The 19,816-nt window shown below is 40.7% G+C and overlaps 1 pseudogene; it reads left to right on the forward strand.

Moving 5' to 3' along the window:
• Nucleotides 1-1,083: 1,083 nt before the first annotated feature.
• The window catches only part of LOC140185863 (uncharacterized), a 44,619-nt pseudogene continuing 25,886 nt past the window's right edge, over nucleotides 1,084-19,816 (forward strand).

Raw genomic sequence — 19,816 nt, forward strand, 5'->3', positions numbered from 1 at the left:
GGATGATAGGTCAACTGGTCAATGACAATACCTCTAGATGTGTAAATGAGTGGCACAGTCATGGTGGGGTTGACGAGAATATGGGCGGACCTTGTAGGTTAAATGGATCTGGGTAGTTGGTTACCAGTGCAAACTTAGTGCATGACTCCATGATCCGCTGGACCTGTGAATGAACTTCCAAGCACAGCCCTGGGAGAAGAGTGCTACATTTCTATCTGATGCAGGAATGGCTTAAAAAGAGTCGCTTAGGAGTTTATAAGATGTGTTATCCAGTCTCTTGCATCAAATATTCAATCAGAGAGAAGATTAGAGTGACACGAATACCAATGCACCAAAATAGTACACCCACAATGTTCGGCAGAACAACACAGAGCACAGCAAAACAGAACACGTCAAGCAACAAACCAACAGCAAAACAAACCCTGTTCCTCCCTCCCACTACCCACCCACCCATGCACACTAACAGTTTTCAAGCCCAGGACAGGCCACTTCCAGCCTTCCGTGGACTCACGGATTCGCAGACATTGGCAGAGACACAGAGCTCAGTCTTGAGGCCTCGCTCCCGGATTTCCAATCGACCTTTGGGCCTCAATCTTCAGAGACTCGCCAGTGACAATGAATGAAGACCCTGGATAAGGATCCTGAACTGCAGGTCTCAAGCTGCAGATTTATCAATGACAGGACGCCAAACACACTGTCTCAATCTCCAGTCTCGCTGATTCGCATACTTGGGGGCATCACCAGCCATCGTGCCTCCTTCCTGCAAGGACCACCAATCCTGAACCTGCCAACAAATTGCTGACTGGGGGTGAGGGGGTTGGGAGGAGCTACCAGTCATCAACCTCGCAGGTCTACCGACCCGACATCTGACCGTGGATGACCTTCAACCCGTATCCGCATCACTGCCCTTTGAGCATGGAACATGGAGACTGGAGGACTAAACTGCAACCTGACTTCTAACTCCCACCACATCCCTGTCCTCAAACCCTAAAATGACTCTTAACTCCCCTCTTTATCCCCAAAAAACATCTCCATGAACCTAAAAAAAAACTGTAAAACAACCGAGTCTGAGCCACGACCGCGATGGAGAGCACAGCTCAGCGCCACCTTGACCATGTGGGTAAGTAACAGAAAGAACTACACAGTGGAATGTGATTCAGGAAAATTCAAGAGATCAACAGGTTACGGTTGTTTGCTTTTATCTTTAAAGCAAAAAATCTTCTCTGCTACAAACTATAATTCCCTCTCTTTCAGACATAAACAGTAATAAGCATAGAACACAGAACAGTACCGCACAGGAACAGGCTTTTTGACAAACAACATTGCTGAAGTAATTAAATGACTGACTGAGTTAATGCCTTCTGCCAACACAATGTCCATAGCCTTCTGTTCTTTGCACATTCATAAGCCTATCTAAGAACTCTTAAATGCACCTCCTCCCAGCAATGCATTCCAGGTACCCACCAATCTCTGCAAAGAACTTGCCCTGCACATCTCCTTTGAGCTCCCCCCCCCCCCACCCACCTTACATACTGTATATGGCTTTTAGCAACTACTTTTGTTGGGTGAAGAAAATAAGCTTGCTTTCTGTCTGGTCAGGTCAGTTCCCTCCTATCTGCAGTTAATCTCGCCCTCACTGTAAATCTCCCATCCCATACTCAAGCTCAACGTCTTCACCATTTTAGTTACTGCCATCATTCCAGCAACAGGTACGTTTTAGAGTTCTCCGTCCTTGTCTCCCTTCCCCTCCCTCCCTTCCTTCCCTTGGGAAATCTCTCTCCCAGTTCACATACAGCTGCATTTTTGGAAACATCAGCTGTCTGCCAATTGATCCGTTACTCCCCAAAACAAAGAGAAAAGTGAAAGGAGTCGATGACAGCCAAGTCTGCGAATGGCAACAACCTACCAGAACCAGAATAACAGACCAGCTGTTTTAGTCTCCTTAAATCTGTCCTTTATTTTATTCCCATTAAAATAGTTAATGTTTGTAGGGCAGAAAGCCTTTTGGCCATCTAGATGAACACTCAGAAGTTATTGCACTACTGTCATTGAAAAATAATTTTCTTGGGATCAAAGCCAATTAATTGTTCATGCAATTTAGAATTATAACACTTGTACAGAATTTATTCTGCAATTTACTTTTCACATTTGGCCAACAGCCAAATATTATCAAGGAGGCTTGAGATCAGGGCAGAGCTGGAAAAATAGGACACATTGAGAAAGGAGATATGGGCTACGAATGTTCAGTTACACCATGAAAGGGGGAGACAGGCAAGAACTCCCACAGTCTTTTAAGATTCCAAGAGTTCTCCTCTGTAAACTTTGATGGTTCATTTACTTTCATTTTGGCATTTACCCCTAAGTATTATAACTTGACATCCTTTTCATAAGTGAATGTGAAAAAATGATCTGTTAATGCAAAAATATTTTCTTAGTTCATACAGCACGTAGGATTGTTATTTTGACTGTTTCAAAATAGCACATTCAACATTTTTGCATGCTACAGTATCCTGAGAGTACAATTTAAACAGTTATTAGTAAAACAAAAATTAAATTTGACTTCTAAAAGGATATTTGGTCATTGCAGTGGTTGGTAAGGACAATTTACAGAAATTACTGTCTTCTTTTTCTATTGCTTAAGCAATTTTAAATTAAAACCACCAAACTAAAATAGATACTGATACTAATACTATTTTTTTGACATTTTTTTCCTAGTCTGTGAATACCTCAAAATGTACAATTTAAAATCTTAATCAATTTTATTCTTAGAACAATCAGAAATAAATGAAAATATCCATAATTATTGCTATTGTAGAGTTGTTTGTGCTACTGCTATTTTATCACAGAACTAAATGATTGTACTAAGCTCTCAGATGAAACCCTGTGTGAATCCGGCTCCATAATTGCTCAGAGATGCAGTGGCTCCAGGGTCTGAGGTAGAGTGGTGGCTATCTATCTGCTTCGATAGTTCAATTGCTCAGTAGTTCCATTTAATATCAGAAAATGCATACAATATACAACCTGAAATTCTTGTTCTTCACAGACATCTACAAAAACAGGAGAGTGCTCCAAAGAATGAGTGATAGTAAAAACGTTATGCTTGGTTGCCATTTTACAGATGAGCGACTTATTTCGCATGAGTTAATTGGAGAAGCAGTGACACATACCGTGCTTTCCAGATGCTGTTCTGTCATTTCAAATGTTTCATCTGGAACTTGCATTTGGGTTCAGTAGTTTCACAGATGAGAAAGAATAAAAATAAAGAAATGAACATTTGGTCAATTGCTCATACAGCAAAGATGCAAAGTAATTCAATTTTGCATGATTTTCTGATAAGTTTGGTTTCACCATATCAAGCTCAAATTGTTTCCTCCATTATCAACCACACGCCCACGGGTTTTCTGGATTTGCGGAGTAAATGTGTACATACATCATAAGTTACTGTTAGCCATCAGTTTTAAAATTCATTCAGATAAAGAGACTATCTTTGTTTCTCATGTGTTCATTGAAACATACAGTAAAATGTGTTGTTTGTGTCAGCAACCAATAGTCAGAGGATGCACTAGGGGGAAGCCAGCAAGTGTCAACATGCTTCCGACGTCAACATGGCATGCCCTCAGCTCACTAATCCTAACTGTACACCTCAGGATTGGGAGGAACCCAGAGTACCAAGAGGAAACCCTCATGGTCATGTGGATAATGTACAAGCTCCTTACAGACAGGGACAGGAGTTGAACTCTGGTCACAGGCACTGTAAGGCATTGTGCTAACCACAATGCTACAGTACTGTTCCAACCATTCAGCTGAAAGGGCCAGAACAAATTTCCTTCCCTGACATTAGGCTGCTGAAGATTTTAGCCATGTCCTTATCTCCGTCTTCATTGTCAAATGTCTGTTTTTTACGCGGATGGCTAAATTTCTGGCTACTGGTTGCATGGATCACCCTTCACTCAAAAACATTAACTTTGAACATTTAAAAAGCTTCGTATGTCATCTCCTCAATGTGTGCTTGATAATTGAAAGTACACACAGTAAACATTGCAGCATGAAATCATCAACCAGCATAAGAAAGGAGAGAGGAATTGCTGGCAATTATGGATGAGTTACACATTATGAATAAATTCCTTTTTAAAAATTATCAGTGTGTGATGCTACAAATAATGTATCCGAATTCAGACAGCCTTCTCTGCTCTGACCTAGGTCTACAGTTTCAATTACTGATTACTGTGTTCAAATTGTACATCTTGTATCATTTGTTGTTAAACTTCAACAAGTAACCATTTCCAGACTGATTCTGCACAATGGACAAAGTAGCAGTTACATTTAAATTAAATGTTCTTTTTTCAGGAATGATTTCCAAAACAACACTATGCTATTATGGGTTCTGATCCACAAAATCAGAAACCACAGGATAAGATGTTAATACCCCTCATGCCAATGGAACTTGAGCACTTGCTCAAGACTGCCTTGATGTTGGGAGAGGCACAAGGTTAACAAGTGAGCACCCTCCTTCCTCAATGTTTCGTCAATTAGCCCACTACATCTGCGGAGGGATCAACAATGATTTCTGGCATCCCAGAGTCACCCTCCCCCTACTCATTGAGTGTTCCCACTCTCATGATGCTATTTTGGAGCCCAAGAGAGGTCTTTTTGCTTGATCCAAAGCCAATAACTGCTTCTTTCTGCCGCCCCTGATGTGGCTCTGATGATCTGCCATTGAGGCTGACCATGGACCCCCAGCAAATCGGACAATTTGGACGAAAGGTAAGATGGAGAGCTATATTTTACACTAATAACTCAGACAGAAAATCAGCCCAAAAGAAAACAGGGGAGCCAAGCCAAGCTGATGGATCTCATAGCACCATTGTTTTTAATCCAGTGACAACTTTATCCCAAGTAAATCACGCTGGAAATCGCCTCAAAGTAAAATTATATGAATAACAAATTAGACTGGGCAGTTCCGGCATAATTGTTCTCAGTGTGCCCTACCTCATCAGTGACTACGGGAGAGATGAGTAGAAAATGGTGCAGTACCCTACTGACATTCTAAATGAACCACCAACATTTAACCCTCTCATATGGAGTTGAGCTGGCCGGTAGTTCCAATCTGAGGGTTTTCACTCATCTCCTCATATCCAGTTCTCTGAACAATCTGACCAGAAATCAATCCACGTTAATGAGCTATGTGAATTGGGAGGAAGCATGTCTCTGCTCCTTCAGAAGAGAGACAAATTCCTATGTACCTTATCCCAGCTACCTTTGGACAGCAATAATGTTCTTGAGTGGCTGCTGTAGGGCATCTCTCTACTCATGCAGGACACCAATCTGCTGATGTGAATGATCTTTCTCTTCACATAGACTAGCTAGCTCCCAAAAGTTAACATCTCTTAACTCTTGGAGTTCCTCATGGGTTGCAACCCTGAGTCTAATTAAAGCAACAAGCAAAATGGCAATTTTGCCATTTTGCATTGAATAAAAAGTTTAATGTGAACAGAGATCTAATGATGTTGTATTCTCTTACTCAATGAAGATATAAGAACATGAAATCAGGTCATAGAAGCAGAATTGGGCCAATCATTCTATCAAGTCTGGTCTGCCATTCCATGATGGCTGATTTATTATTCCTCTCAATCCCATTCTCCTGCCTTCAATCTGAGTATTTGATATCCTGATTAATTCAGAACCTACAAACTTCCATCCTAATGACTTGGCCTGCACAGCCATCTGTGGCAATGAGTTCCACAGATTCACTACCCTCTGGCTAAAGAAAATGTTCCTCCTTCTGTTCTAAATGAATGTCCCTCTATTCTAAGGCTGTGCCCTCTGGTCCTAGACTCCCCCACTATAGTAATCACTGCATTCACTCATTAGGCCTTTCAATATTCAATAAGTTTCAGTGAGATACGCCCCTTCTTCTAAACTCCCATGAATATAGGCCGAGAGCCATTAAACATTCCTCATATGTTAACCTTTTCATTCCTGGGATCATTCTTGTGAGCCTCCTCTGCACATCCTCCAGTGCCAGCACATCTCTTCTTAGATAAAGGGCTCAAAACTGCTCACAATACTCCAACACAAAACACACAAAATGCTGGAGGAACTCAGCAGGCTGGGCAGCCTCTATAAAAAAGAGTAAACAGTCAATGTTTCAGGCCAAGACCTTTCAGCAGGATTTCCAGCGTCTTCAGATTTTCTCTTGTTCACAATACTCCAAGTGCAACTTGACCAATGCCTTATAAAGCCTCAACATTACTTCTTGCTTTTGTACTCTAGTCCTCTCAAAATAACAATGCATTTGCCATCCTTACCATCGACTCAACCTGGAAGTTAACCTTTAGGGAATCCTCCACAAGGACTCCCTAGTCCCTTTACATCTCTGATTGTTGAATTTTCTCTGCATTTAGAAAATATTCCATCCCTTTATTCCTTCTACTAAAGAGCATGAGCATGCACTTCTTTACAATATATTCTATCTGCCAATCTGTCTGAGGTGTTCTGCAGATATCCTGCCTCTGCTTCCTGCCCCTCCACCTATCTTCGTATCATTCACAAACTTTGCCACAAAGCCATCAATTCCTTCATCCAAATTATTGACATACAACATGAAAATAAGCAGTCCCAAAACCGACTGCTGCAGCACACCACCAGTAACTGAAAGCAAATTAGAAAAGACCCCTTTATTTCCACTCTTTGCATCCTGCCTGTCAGCCAATCTTCTATCCATGCCAGTATCTTTCTTGTAATACCAAGGGCTCTTAGCTTCTTAAGCAGCCTTATATGCAGCATCTTATCAAAGGCCTTCTAAAAATCCAAATGAATATCATCCACTGACTCTCCTTTGTCTATCCGGCCTGTTATTTCTTCAAAGAATTCCAACAGATATGTCGGGCAAATTTTTCTCTTAAGGAAATATGTTGAAGCAAGAGAAACAAGAGAAAATCCGCAGATGCTTGTTGACTTTGACCTATTTTGTCATGTGCCACCAAGGACCCTAAAACCTCATCCTTAATAATAGACTCCAACATCTTTCCAACTGCTGAAATCAGGCTAACCTACCTATAATTTCCTTTCTTCTGCCTCCCTCCCCTCTTACAGAGTGGAGTGATATTTACAATTTTCCAGCCCTCTGGGACCATTCCAGAGTCTAGTGATTCTTTAAAGATTATTACTGATGCCTGCACACTACCTTCAGCTACCTCTTTCAGAATCCTAGGGTGTAATCCAGATCACTTATCTACCTTCAGACTTTTCAGCTTACCAACCACCTTCTGCTTAGTAATAGCAATGACTCTCTTCAGCTTTTCTCAGACTTCCACTGCTCTTTCAGAACTTCAGGTTACTCCCACAGCACAGGCACCAGAACTCTAATGGGATTCTGTATGGATGCAAGAAGACATCCTGTGGCAATAGTCTGTGACTCCACAATGGGCAACTCCTGAAATTATTGGCATAACGTAGTGGGATTGACACAGAGCTGCTGGAAAGAAATGCGCATGTTCTCCAGAACAGAGGTTATGGTCTCCTGGTTCTGGGTAGCATCCTGTGACATATTTCATTATCTCAGAATGTATTTGCATGACAGTCTTCCATGGGATGCATGGATCACCCTCAAACTCAATGTACCAATGTAGTGAAACCTCATGTCACATTTCCTGTGACTAATGCTTGATTCATCCCCCTGAAGCCTCTTTCCTTCTTGCCTAACCTACTTGCCCCTTGAAGTTCAGAATCTGAGGTAGTGCAATCAGGTGTCAGATTCCATAATAAAGTTTGCTCATAATCACTATCATCATCGATATCTCCCCTTCTCTCACCAAACAGCCCTCCTGTTCCTAAATGCTCTACGTAAACACAAAACAATCTGCAGATGCTGGGGTCAAAGCAACACTCACAACACACTGGAGGAACTCAGCGGATCGGGCAGCATCCATGGAAACGATTAGTTGATGTTTCGGGCTGGAACCCTTCGTCAGGACTGTAGGGGGAAGGGGCAGAGGCCCTATAAAGAAGGTGGGGGGAGGGTGGGAAGGAGAAGGCCTTTATCTTTCCCTGGTTTTTCACCTGGAACCTACCAGCACATATTTCCCTCTCCACCCCTCTCCGCCTTCCGCAGGGATCAGTCCCTCTGTAACTCCCTGGTCCACGTGTCCCTCCCCACGGATCTCCCACCTGGCACTTATCCCTGTAAGCGCAAGTGCTACACCTGTCCCTACACCTCCTCTCTTGCCACCATTCAGGGCCCCAAACAGTACTTCCAAGTGAGGCAACACTTCACTTGTGAGTCTGTTGGGGTCATCTTTTGCATCCGGTGCTCCCGGTGTGGCCTCCTCTACATCGGTGAAACCCGACGCAGATTGGGGAACCGCTTCGTCGAGCACCTCCGCTCCATCTGCCAAAACAGACAGAATCACCCAGTAGCCACCCACTTCAACTCTGCTTCCCACTCCCATTCAGATATGTCTGTACATGGCCTCCTCTACTGCAATGATGAGGCTAAACTCAGGTTGGAGGAGCAACATCTCATATACTGTCTAGGTAGTCTCCAGCCCCTTGGTATGAACATTGAATTCTCCAATTTCCGGTAATTCCTTTCCCCCATCCCTATGTCACTCTGCCCCCTCCCCCAGCTGCCTACTACCTCCCTCATGGTTCCACCTCCTTCTACTACCCATTGTGTTTTCCCATATTCTTTCTTCACCTTTCCTGCCTATCACCTCCCTGCTTCCCCTCCCCCACCCCTTTATCTTTCCCCTTACTGGTTTTTCACCTGGAACTGACCAGCCTTCTCCTTCCCACCCTCCCCCCACCTTCTTTATAGGGCCTATGCCCCTTCCCTCTTCAGTCCTGACAAAGGGTTCCAGCCCGAAACCTTGACTGATCGTTTCCACGGATGCTGCCTGGCCTGCTGAGTTCCTCCAGTGTGTTGTGAGTGTTCCTACATGCTCTTCCTGCTCTGCACTATGGTGTCCAGGTGATGTAGAGAAAGAAGCCGCTCCTGAAATCTGTCATGACACAACAGAAACAAAAGATATTTGCACTTGTAGATTGAGATCAAAATGCCTTTACCTTTATGTAGTAACACATATAATAATGAGAATGATTACTGTAGATCAGAGCAAAGTCATCGTGATCACCACAGTGGAACATTGTTAGTGGGCTTACCTAGCCGGTTACTTGGGCCCTCTGTTGCTGAGGTAGGTTAGGTCTCTGTGTGATCTCTTGTTCATTAGGAGGAAGAAGTCTCTTCCAAGCTGGTGAGATGCTGAACTTGTAACCGTCCTCCTTCCAAGCGACCAGCAGCACCTCTGTTCCACATCAATCTCGAGTGAATTGACCGGTACATTAAGTATTTCAGTAAGGACCCTCCACCCTCCTGTTAAGGTTTCTTATTCCAGGGAATAAAATGATTGAAGCCATTATTGTTTTGCATTGTATTTTAGATCACTGGCTGGAAAACCACCCAGTCTGGTTTGCGGCAATCCTTGTACAAATAACATAAATCATGTTTTAAGTGCCTGAGTAATGCTTCAAAAGACATCCAGAAGGTGATCATGCCTAGTATAGAATATGGAGCTTTGGATATATGACCAAGTAATTTTAACAAGAGCTGGACGAGCTATGTAAAATGGAGGCAGCAATGTTCACTGCGAGTATAGGACTGTATTTTGCCTCTAGCCAGTTTTGTGGCAAATCCCAGATTACATCTGAGTGAGAATTTGAATAGATTGTAATGTGCCCACATCCACAGTTCTTCTGCCCATCTCCCAAAGAGAATCTAAGTATCTGCTACTTAGTCTGGTTGATAATTGCCAATTAAAACTGAATGATTTCTGGGCGTAGTGCTGACCACTTTTCTGTGGCCTGATTCAATGCAAAGTTTTGTTATACCACATGAAATTTTTCCTAGCAACATTTGTCCTTAATCAATACACTTTTAATCCATTTTACCAGCTACGTAGCTTGAGGAACATTAAAGGGTAATCATAGCATTTACAGTGGGTTTGGTTCTAATATACGCACACTCTCAGTTATTCCACATTTTGCATTCCATCAGCAAACCCTTTTATATTTATGTCATGTTGTCATCCTCGCATTGAAATATCCCAGTTGTGTGAACTCCAGTACAAAGCGCTGCTCTGAGTTCCGGGGAGGACTGCCTCCCATCCCCCTTAGTACAGATATGCAAACTGAGCATCATGAGGCACTAGCCAAAACCAAGCCTATAAATGACGTATTCCTTTAAAATTAATTTCAAACCATTTTTAAAACGTGCAAATTATATAGGTTCTAATCTCAATTTCAAAACAGATATTGTTGCGTGTTTGAAAATCTCTTTCAAAGCAGAAACCCCTGTTGATTCTAAAGCAGTAACGACACAGGAAGAGATTGAGAACAGACCGAAATATACAATGTTGAAATGGAGAGATTCAAGGTGAAAAGATAAGGGAGATTCCAGAGATACTCAGTCACCCACTTGCACTAGGAGTTATTAACTTTAACCACACCATACTTGGGCATAAAGGGCATGTGCTCCATTTACCAACAGAGGAAGTTAAACACATGAAACACTTTAATGTCAACAGAGAACCAATTACCCTGCCCATTCTTCTAATATAAAATTGAGAACTTAGTCCTGGTACTTTGACATTAGGCGTTTTAGTAGATCAATATACAAAAGCCACTTTAATTATTTTATCAACTAATTTATTTTCAATACTTTAGCAACCTTATTATTACAGGTGGCAAGCGAATCTCATATGAATGCATTTTTGTGATTAGAATTTAGATCAGTTTCACTATATTTGCTGTTAATATGTAAAGAAGACACAGTATAGCTCTATGCATATGAGGAATGGGAACATCTGTAGATGTGTGATTATTTTCTTACATTTGCCCAGAAGTATTATTTTTCTCAGGAAAACAGGAGGGCAGATCTTATGAGACACAGGATAGAAGTGGAAGTACAGAAAAGATGCTCTCCCAGTGCCTCAGTGCAAAAGCAAGCTAAGTAATCAAAGAACATCCAGCTGGAGCGAGCTCAGACAGAAAATTAAGATCCACACACACATACAGAACCACGACAGAGAAGAATATTAATGTTAAAACACTAACTGCAAAAAGGAAGATAAAAAGAATGAAAACATTAAACACATACTCATTTTCACATATCAAGAACACTAACACAGAGACAAATGTCCAAGTTCCGAGATAGTACAAAAGGCAAAGGGATGCCTGGATCAGAGGAATACATTTGGTATCAAGATCTGAAAGAAAGACTCAGAAGTGAAAAGGTGCGTAAAACATGGCAAGCATATTTTCTTGCTCTTTCAAAGTTAGTTACCATAACCTGGTTTGACACTGATTTTTTATTGAAGAGAAGGGGCCATATATAATGCAGGATTTCATACTGACATACCACTGATGAAAAGTAATGGAAAATTTGTAGAAAAAAGGGAGAGCACACCATTACAAATGCAGAACCCATGAGCTCTTACCAACTGTTCCATTTTGAGTTCAGCGACAAGAAAGTTGCCAAGTTTTTGTTAACCACAAATGGTCCAGAATTTGCAGAGAAATGTCAATAGTTCTGCATGTAACTGAAAGCCAATGTATATTTTGGGATTTATCTTTAGTTTACTTGCATGATTCTTTTTCTGTCTACAAATTCTAGGCCTATGCTTATTAGGCATGGAAGCTTCTTATTTTCACCCTGTCGTTTGTGGTGTTGGTATCACTTCAACAGCGCAGGCAATTGAATTCCCTCTGAAATGGCTTAACGAGTCACTCAATTATAACAGGGCCTGAAACAACTGGTCCCAAGGACCTAATAAATTCATATCTCACAGTTTTAAAATAGATTATCAAGGACCTCCAGCACCCAGGGCATGCCCTCTTCTCACTGTTACCATCAGGGATGAGATACAGAAGCCTGAAGGCACACACTCAGCTATTCAGGAACAGCTTCTTCTCCTCCGCCATCCAATTCCTAAATGGACATTGAATCTTTGGACGCTACCTCACTTTTTTTTAATGTACAGTATTTCTGTTTTTGCACTTTTTTAAAATCTATTCAATATACGTAATTGATTTACTTGTTTATTTTATTTTATTTTATTTTATCTTTTTCTCTACTAGATTATGTGTTGCATTGAACTGCCGCTGCTAAGTTAACAAACTTCATGTCACATGCCAGTGATAATAAACCTGATTCTGATTTTTCATCTTCCAAAATTATACAGATTGTGGAATAATTCCTGTGAATTGGCGGATAGCCAAAAAAATGACATCATTATTTAAGAAGTAAAGAAGTCAGAAAGCAGGGAACTAATGACCTATTAGCATGATGTCAGTAGAAGACAAATTGCTACAATTTATAATAATGGATGTAATAACAGAGCAACTTAAAAAGAATAATAGGACTGAAGGGAGTCAGCATGGATTTACGAAAGTGTTATCTCCTTTAACTAATCTACCACTGAAAGTGAATGACAGAAAAGTTAAATGTGGTGCAGTTGGATTTTCGGACGACTTTCAGATAGGTCTCACACAGGAAATTAGTCGGCATGATTAATGTACAGGGAACTGGAGGTAACATACTATAAGTTGAACGCTAATTACAAAACACTGTATTCATCAAAATTAAATTAAATCATAATATTGAAATATAATATTTTTTATACAGAAACAAAAACCTAAACCCACTACCAAAGTCAGAGCTGTATTTTTAATACAATGTATTTGATACTATTTTGTTTTTTTTCTTTTGACTTATAATATATATCTTCTTGTACTCTGTATTCTTCTATGCAGAAACTAATAAAAATATTGAAAGAGAACGCTAATCATCAGATAGGAAGTAAAGCACCTAAACAAAAATAAGTCAATGCATGCCTGGCAATACTAAGCACAGCACAAAGCAGCCTTTGGTATCTGCCACATACCTTGATATTTGACGCACATACTCAATGGATTAATCGAGAAGTGTGTAATTCCAGAAATACACTAGGAAAGGATGTGGAAGTATAACTGGTGTAAGATGAAGCCTGTCAATATATAGCAATTAAGTTTTCCTCTGTATCAGTTTGTTTTACATGAATATATTCACAATCAGAGATGTACATCATGAACATTATAGACAGGCCCACCGTCACCAGTATTTCCACGATTAGATATCCCTAACAGATGAAAACCATTAAAAAAACACTATTGGCAACTGCTTTATTACAGGACCATCAAATGGATAGGTACCACTAAAGTGAATGTTATTGGTTTTCTGCCTCAATTTCTGCTTTCCATTTATTCCACTATATTTGTGGGACTTGTGAGTAAACTAAACTCTCAGAAGCAGAGAGAGAGAGAGAGAGAGAGAGAGAAATTAACTTTATTTGTCACATATTCATCTAAACATCAAAACATACCGTGAAATACATTGCTTGCATCAAATCAAATCAGCAAGGTTTGTGCTGGGCAGCCCACAAGTGTTGCCATGCTTCTAGTGCCAACGTAGCATGCCCACTACTCACTAACTCTAACCCATACATCTTTGGAATGTGGGAGGATACCAGATAATCCAGAGGAAACCCAGGTGGGCATGGGGAAAAATACAAACTCCTCGCAGATAGCAGCAGGAATGGAACCTTGATCTGTTATGCTGCCATGCTGCCCCTTATACCGTTCTTTGTATAGTTTTACAAAGCAATAGTCAATACTACAAATGAAATGTAGTATAATGGGACCATAATGTCTTCTTCATGTCCCCATTAAAGCAAGGTGTTTTGAAACTCTGTTTTGCAAAGGATTGTGGCTACTTGCTGCACGTTTTCTGTTGCTCTTGTGGTGCATAGGAGTTACCATTTTAGATCAGTAAGGTTAAACTTTATTTAGTAAAGTTCTTTGTCCAATATAAGTAAAACTCTCAGCTTATCAAGAACAATATAAACTGTCAATAGACTAAAGCATAAGATGGAACCTTCAGTCTGAATTAGACTACAGGGAGCAAGTGCCACACAAAAAGTATATAAACAGTTAATCGCTGATAATACAGTCAAGGTCTGTCTGAGCATTATTGTTATTACTTTAGTTTTTCTGGCAGTTTGGAAACCTGATCCATGCAGCATACATTTTCAACAGACTTCTTTTTTTTCCCATATTACTTTTAAGAGCTTTTCCTAGTCATTTAATTCAACCTTTCCCAAAATACGGCAAAGAGAGAAACATTTTCTCATTCAGAGCTGGAAAAGTAACAACTTGCTAGACAACTGAGAAACAGGGAACAAATTCAGCTGGTTTCAATGTAATACATAAAAATGCCTTGGCAAATGGGAGATCACCTCAAGCTGATAACCGTATCGGGTGCCGTTTTCAACCTGAGATGGTTGCAGTAGAATACCTAACCTAGAAATTCTAACATGTAACTAACAGTACATGATGGACATCATCAAGGACCCCCATCATTCAGGCTATGCACTCTTCTCACCTCTGCCATCCGAAAGGAGGGACTGGAACCTTAGGTCCCATACCACCAGGTTCAGGAGCAGTTACTATCCAGCTCCTGGACCAGCATGGATGACTTCATTCACTTCAACAATGAACTTCAAACCTATGGACTCACTTTCAAGGACCCTACAACTCATGTTCTCGGTATTAATTATTTATATAATTGTGTATTTATTTATTTGTTTGTTTATTATTTGTGGGTTTTTTGTATTTGCAGGCTTCTTATACAGATTGGTTGCTTGTCAGTCTTTGTGTGCATTTTTGCATTGATTCTATCGTATTTCTTTATTCTACTGTGAATGCCTATATTAAAAAAATGAACCTCAGGGTAGTATATGGTGACATAAACATACTTAGATAATAAATTTACTTTGAACTTGGAATTTGAGTCTTATAATGAAAATTTAATATCTAAACACAGGCAGTCACTTTGTGTGCCTGCAAGAACTTCTGAATTTTCGTGTTTCGACTCAAGCTGTTGCTTCCTTCAATGTATACATTGTCACCTAGAATTAAATACATAAAGCAGTAAGTTTTTGAAATTACACAGAAATGATACCACTAACAACTATTCCAAATTTACAAAACAGACAAAACATATTAGGCCATAGTTGTCTGTGCTTCTGCTGTTAACATCTAACAGATATTTTATTTAATTAAACATGCCCTTGCATGTGGATGTTGTTTTTTCTAAATGAAGAAATCGGAGCCTAAAATTCATAACACAGCTGAAAATGCTAATGGATCAGTATCGTACTGGCATCAGTTCAGATACGCTCTCCTGCTTAAGACCCAACATGTGCACGTGTGATAGAAAAGTCCTTGGAAGAGGAAATACATATAATGGTCATTTCTTCAGAATCTCCTGGCACTGTGGTTCATGGAATCAAGGAGTCAGTGCGCTGAGCTGTGTGAGGGAATATAAATAGAGGGGACAGGGAGTACTGTGGCAGTGAGAGGAACCTGTGAGACGGAAGAAATCATATCGCACTATGGAAGAGTTGGGGAAAGTTAGTTACAGAAGTGAGAGGAGGAGTGTCTTCAATCAACCATATGGAATCAAATCAAGCAAAACTTAATGCTGTGTACACTGTACATCTTGTGTATTATAGTAATAATTCTGTGTTCTTTCAAGAAGTTTCTTCCAGCAAGATATGAGTCGACTGGTTATCGGGTGTAGAAGCCTTTTGGGTTTGAATTAGAGCTTTGTCTCTTGGGCTTGGTTATAAAATTCTCATTCAACTGTTGTCACTGTTGTACTCTGAAGGTAGACCTTAGCAGCTCTGGCTATTTCTTTGCATATAAATCATGTTAACAGGTGGAGGACAGAAAGCAGCCTTGCCCTCTCCATTCTGGTCTGCATTGCCTCATCAGCTAGGATTCAACAGTTCTCGTTCTCTCTCTCACCTTACACAACATTCTGCAATATTGAGTGTTCAGATAGCATCCGTTTGCTAAACCTGTCTCATGGGGTTCCATCGCCAGAGCTCCTCTTCTTCTCTCATCATTCATTTCCACAAAAGCATACTCTGTGATTTATCCATTACACTGTCTACAAAATGGCTGCCTGAATTTCCTGGTTACATATAAATGCAATGGTGTTTCAAAAGCAAGTGGTGTTTGACAGAATGTGCCGAAAGACGCTGACATTTGGATGAACTGGGTTATTTTTTTAACAGGCACATATTGAAACAAAGACCCTACGACCAGAAAACGTAAGAGCAGAATTAGGCCATTGGAGTCTGCTCCACCATGCCAACACAGCTGATTTATTTCCCCTCTCAACTTCAATCTGTTGCCTTCACCCCATAACCATTGACCTCACCTACAATGGTGGTCCAGGGTCACAGATCTACAGTTTTGAGCAACAGATTCAAGGGGTGATAAGGAAGAACCTTTCAAACTATGATTCATAAGGGCTTGGAACTGACTGTCTCCATGGCAGTGAAAGCAGGGACGATCAATACTTTTGAATTAAAATTCAATTAGTATTTGAGAAAAACAGACTTGCATGACTGCAGGGACAGAGCTGGGCAAGGAGACTGACAGGATTTCTCCACAGAGAGCAGCATGGACTTGATGAACCAAATAGCCTCCTTTGTGCTATTATCATTTCAGTGCTGCTGAGTGAGTGATTTAGACAGTGTGTCAGTGAAGTGTGACTGGATGACGATGGTACCAGCTCCCAGCATGATCCACAACTTTCATTCACCCAAGTGTTCGCCAAATTCAGATTATTCAATACAGCCTGTTTGCAGAGGCATGAGACTTTGAAGTTATGTATCTCTCATTCTGTTCATTTTGTTTATGCTTACTTTATGTTTCAAGTAGGTTTATGTTACAGGAAGCTTGAAAAGTACAAATGACGTGCTATCTCCCTATTTTAGCTTTCTGAAGAACTGAATGCGCTTTTAGATTTTATTGTAAATTGATTTTGCTATGTCATGCTATGTGAAAACGTGGCAATAGTTTGCTTTTAAATGTCAGTAATATAATGAGGATGCATGCAAATAACTTGTGTCTCAATGTTAACAAGACTGAAGAGATGATGTGGACTTTAGAAAGATGCAGGCTGACCACTCCTCACTATACATAAACAGCTCCTTTGTGGGGAGAGTTAGGAGCACCCAGTTTCTGGGAATGTACATAATGGACAATCTCACCAGGTCTCTCAATACCACCTTCTTTAGCCAAGAAAGCACAGCAGCATCTTCACTTTCTGAGGACATTGAGGCAAGCAAGGCTACCCCCCACGCTCCCCCATTTTTACAGGAGCACCATTGAGATTGTCCTGACCAATGCATCATCGTCTAGTATGAGAATTGCAAGCCAGCTAACCGCAAGTCCCTACAAAGGATTGTGAGGACTGCTGAGAGGAACTTCAGGGTCTCTCTTCCACCCATCCAGGATATTTATCAGGAGCGCTCAATGTGCAGGTCCCTCAGCATCTAACAATCTCTTTGATCCCCTACCATCATGCAGGAGGTAGTGTAGCATCAGGACAAGGACTGTCAGGAAGTGAAACACAAACACGCTGCTTTCCCCAGGACCTGAGATGACTGAACACCTTACCACCACTCAGGTACCATAATGTATGGAGCACCAGTAGCGTATACTCTTCACTCTTTGATTTGTGTTGTAAAAGTACCTTATTATTTGTTAATTTATTTGTGGTAAAATTATCTTTGTGTTGTGTGTGTGTTATATGTACTGTGTTGTTCAGCTTGGCTCACAGCAATGTTGGTTCATTTGGCGGTATACAGAATTTGGCAGTATACAGAATTTGGTAGTGAGTGGTACCGGATATTGTGACCCCTGTGGTTGAAAGAAAAACCAGACTGAGGCTGAGTACTTCAAATCAGAAACCCTTCCTCTCAGAGGTTACTAAACTGTATTCAGAATAGGGAGCTCCCAATGATTGTTGGCTCCCTAATTCAACCAATTCATCTCTGATCATGAATCTAACTAGAGCCGCCCAATTTACTTGGAGTACTGTATCCAGTTCTGGTCGCCTCACTATAGGAAGGATGTGGAAGCATTGGAAAGGGTACAGAGGAGATTTACCAGGATGCTGCCTGGTTTAGAGAGTATGGATTATGATCAGAGATTAAGGGAGCTAGGGCCTTACTCTTTGGAGAGAAGGAGGATGAGAGGAGAGGAGAGGTGTACAAGATAATAAGAGGAATAGATAGAGTGGTTAGTCAGCGCCTCTTCCCCAGGGCACCACTGCTCAATACAAGAGGACATGGCTTTAAGGTAAGGGGTGGGAAGTTCAAGGGGGATATTAGAGGAAGGTTTTTTACTCAGAGAGTGGTTGGTGCATGGAATGCACTGCCTGAGTCAGTGGTGGAGGCAGATACACTCATGAAGTTTAAGAGACTACTAGACAGGTATATGGAGGAATTTAAGGTGGGGGTTTATATGGGAGGCAGGGTTTGAGGGTCGGCACAACATTGTGGGCCGAAGGGCCTGTAATGTGCTGTACTATTCTATGTTCCAGTTTTCGCAATTCAGTACAAAGTAGATAAAAATCAAACTTTATAATCTTGTAAATACTTGATTAAAATAAAACTTTATATTCTTAACAGTTAAAAAGTAGTCTGGAACTACTTTTTAACATTTGGGTGTTGGTTTGCTGAGCTCTGTTCACTTCAAAGTTCAAAAGTAAATTTATTATCAAAGTACATATATGTCACCACATACAACCTGGAGATTCATTTTCTTGCAAGTATAGTCAAAAAGTCCATAATAAATAATAATATAAAGACTGCTCCAACTTGGGCATTCAATCAGTGTGCAAACAGACTATGCAAATACAAAAAGAAAAAACAATAAATAAATATATAAATAAATAAGCAATAAATATTGAAAACATGAGATGAAAAGCCCTTCAAAGCGAGTCTATTAGTTGTGGGAACATTTCAATGATAGGGCAAGGGAAGTTGAGTGGCGTTATCCCCTTTTGTTCAAGTGTCTGATGGTTGAAGGATAATAACTGCTCCTGAATCTGATGCTGTGAGCCCTCACGCTCCTGTACCTTCTTCCTGATGCCTGCAGCGAGGGGAGAGCATGCCCTGGGTGGTGGGGTCCCGATAATAGATGCTGCTTTCCTGCAACACAGTTTCATGTAGATGTGCTCAAGGGTGGGTGGGCTTTGCTTATATTGCTCCACTTTTAACTAATTCAAAGAGCACAACAAAAGCCAGTGCCATCTACCTCTACACTTTTCAATGACCACATAGAAGTAACAGTCCAAATGGAGGAGGAATCCTCCTCTTCATCCAGATATTGTGCTGATAGCAAATTTAAAGCAGGGTGTTCAGGAAACTGGAAATTTTAGAATCATTGAATGACACAGGATTTAAGGAAACTGTTCAACCATCAGCCCAAAATTTCTATGTTTGCTCCTGCCACTGTCCAATCAATCAGGCAAAAGATTGATAAGATCATTGGTGATCACTTGGATCAGCAGCTCCAGGTTTACTCATTTTGGCTAAGGAGACAATGAGTTAAAGCTGTTTATGGAAAGGTTATCCTTACCTCCTCTATCGGTACATTAGTAAGTCCATCTCTGTGGGCATCAGGAGGATAGTCTACTCAATCTTACTGTTTTTCATTTGAACAGCCTATTAACTTTCACTGTCCCTTTCAGGCAGAGTTTAATAGGGTGATCATTTCCCAAACAAACAAACCCATTAGAAGCTACTTAAGTGATGACAAATGGAATAGATTCATTCTTTCAACAACAAATCTCCAACCATTCTTTCTAATATTAAATCTTCTTGCTGTTAATGACAGCCTGACATCCAACTCTTTAGAC

This window comes from Mobula birostris, chromosome 21 (assembly GCF_030028105.1).
Source record: "Mobula birostris isolate sMobBir1 chromosome 21, sMobBir1.hap1, whole genome shotgun sequence".
In the NCBI taxonomy this organism is placed as follows: Eukaryota; Metazoa; Chordata; class Chondrichthyes; order Myliobatiformes; family Myliobatidae; genus Mobula; species Mobula birostris.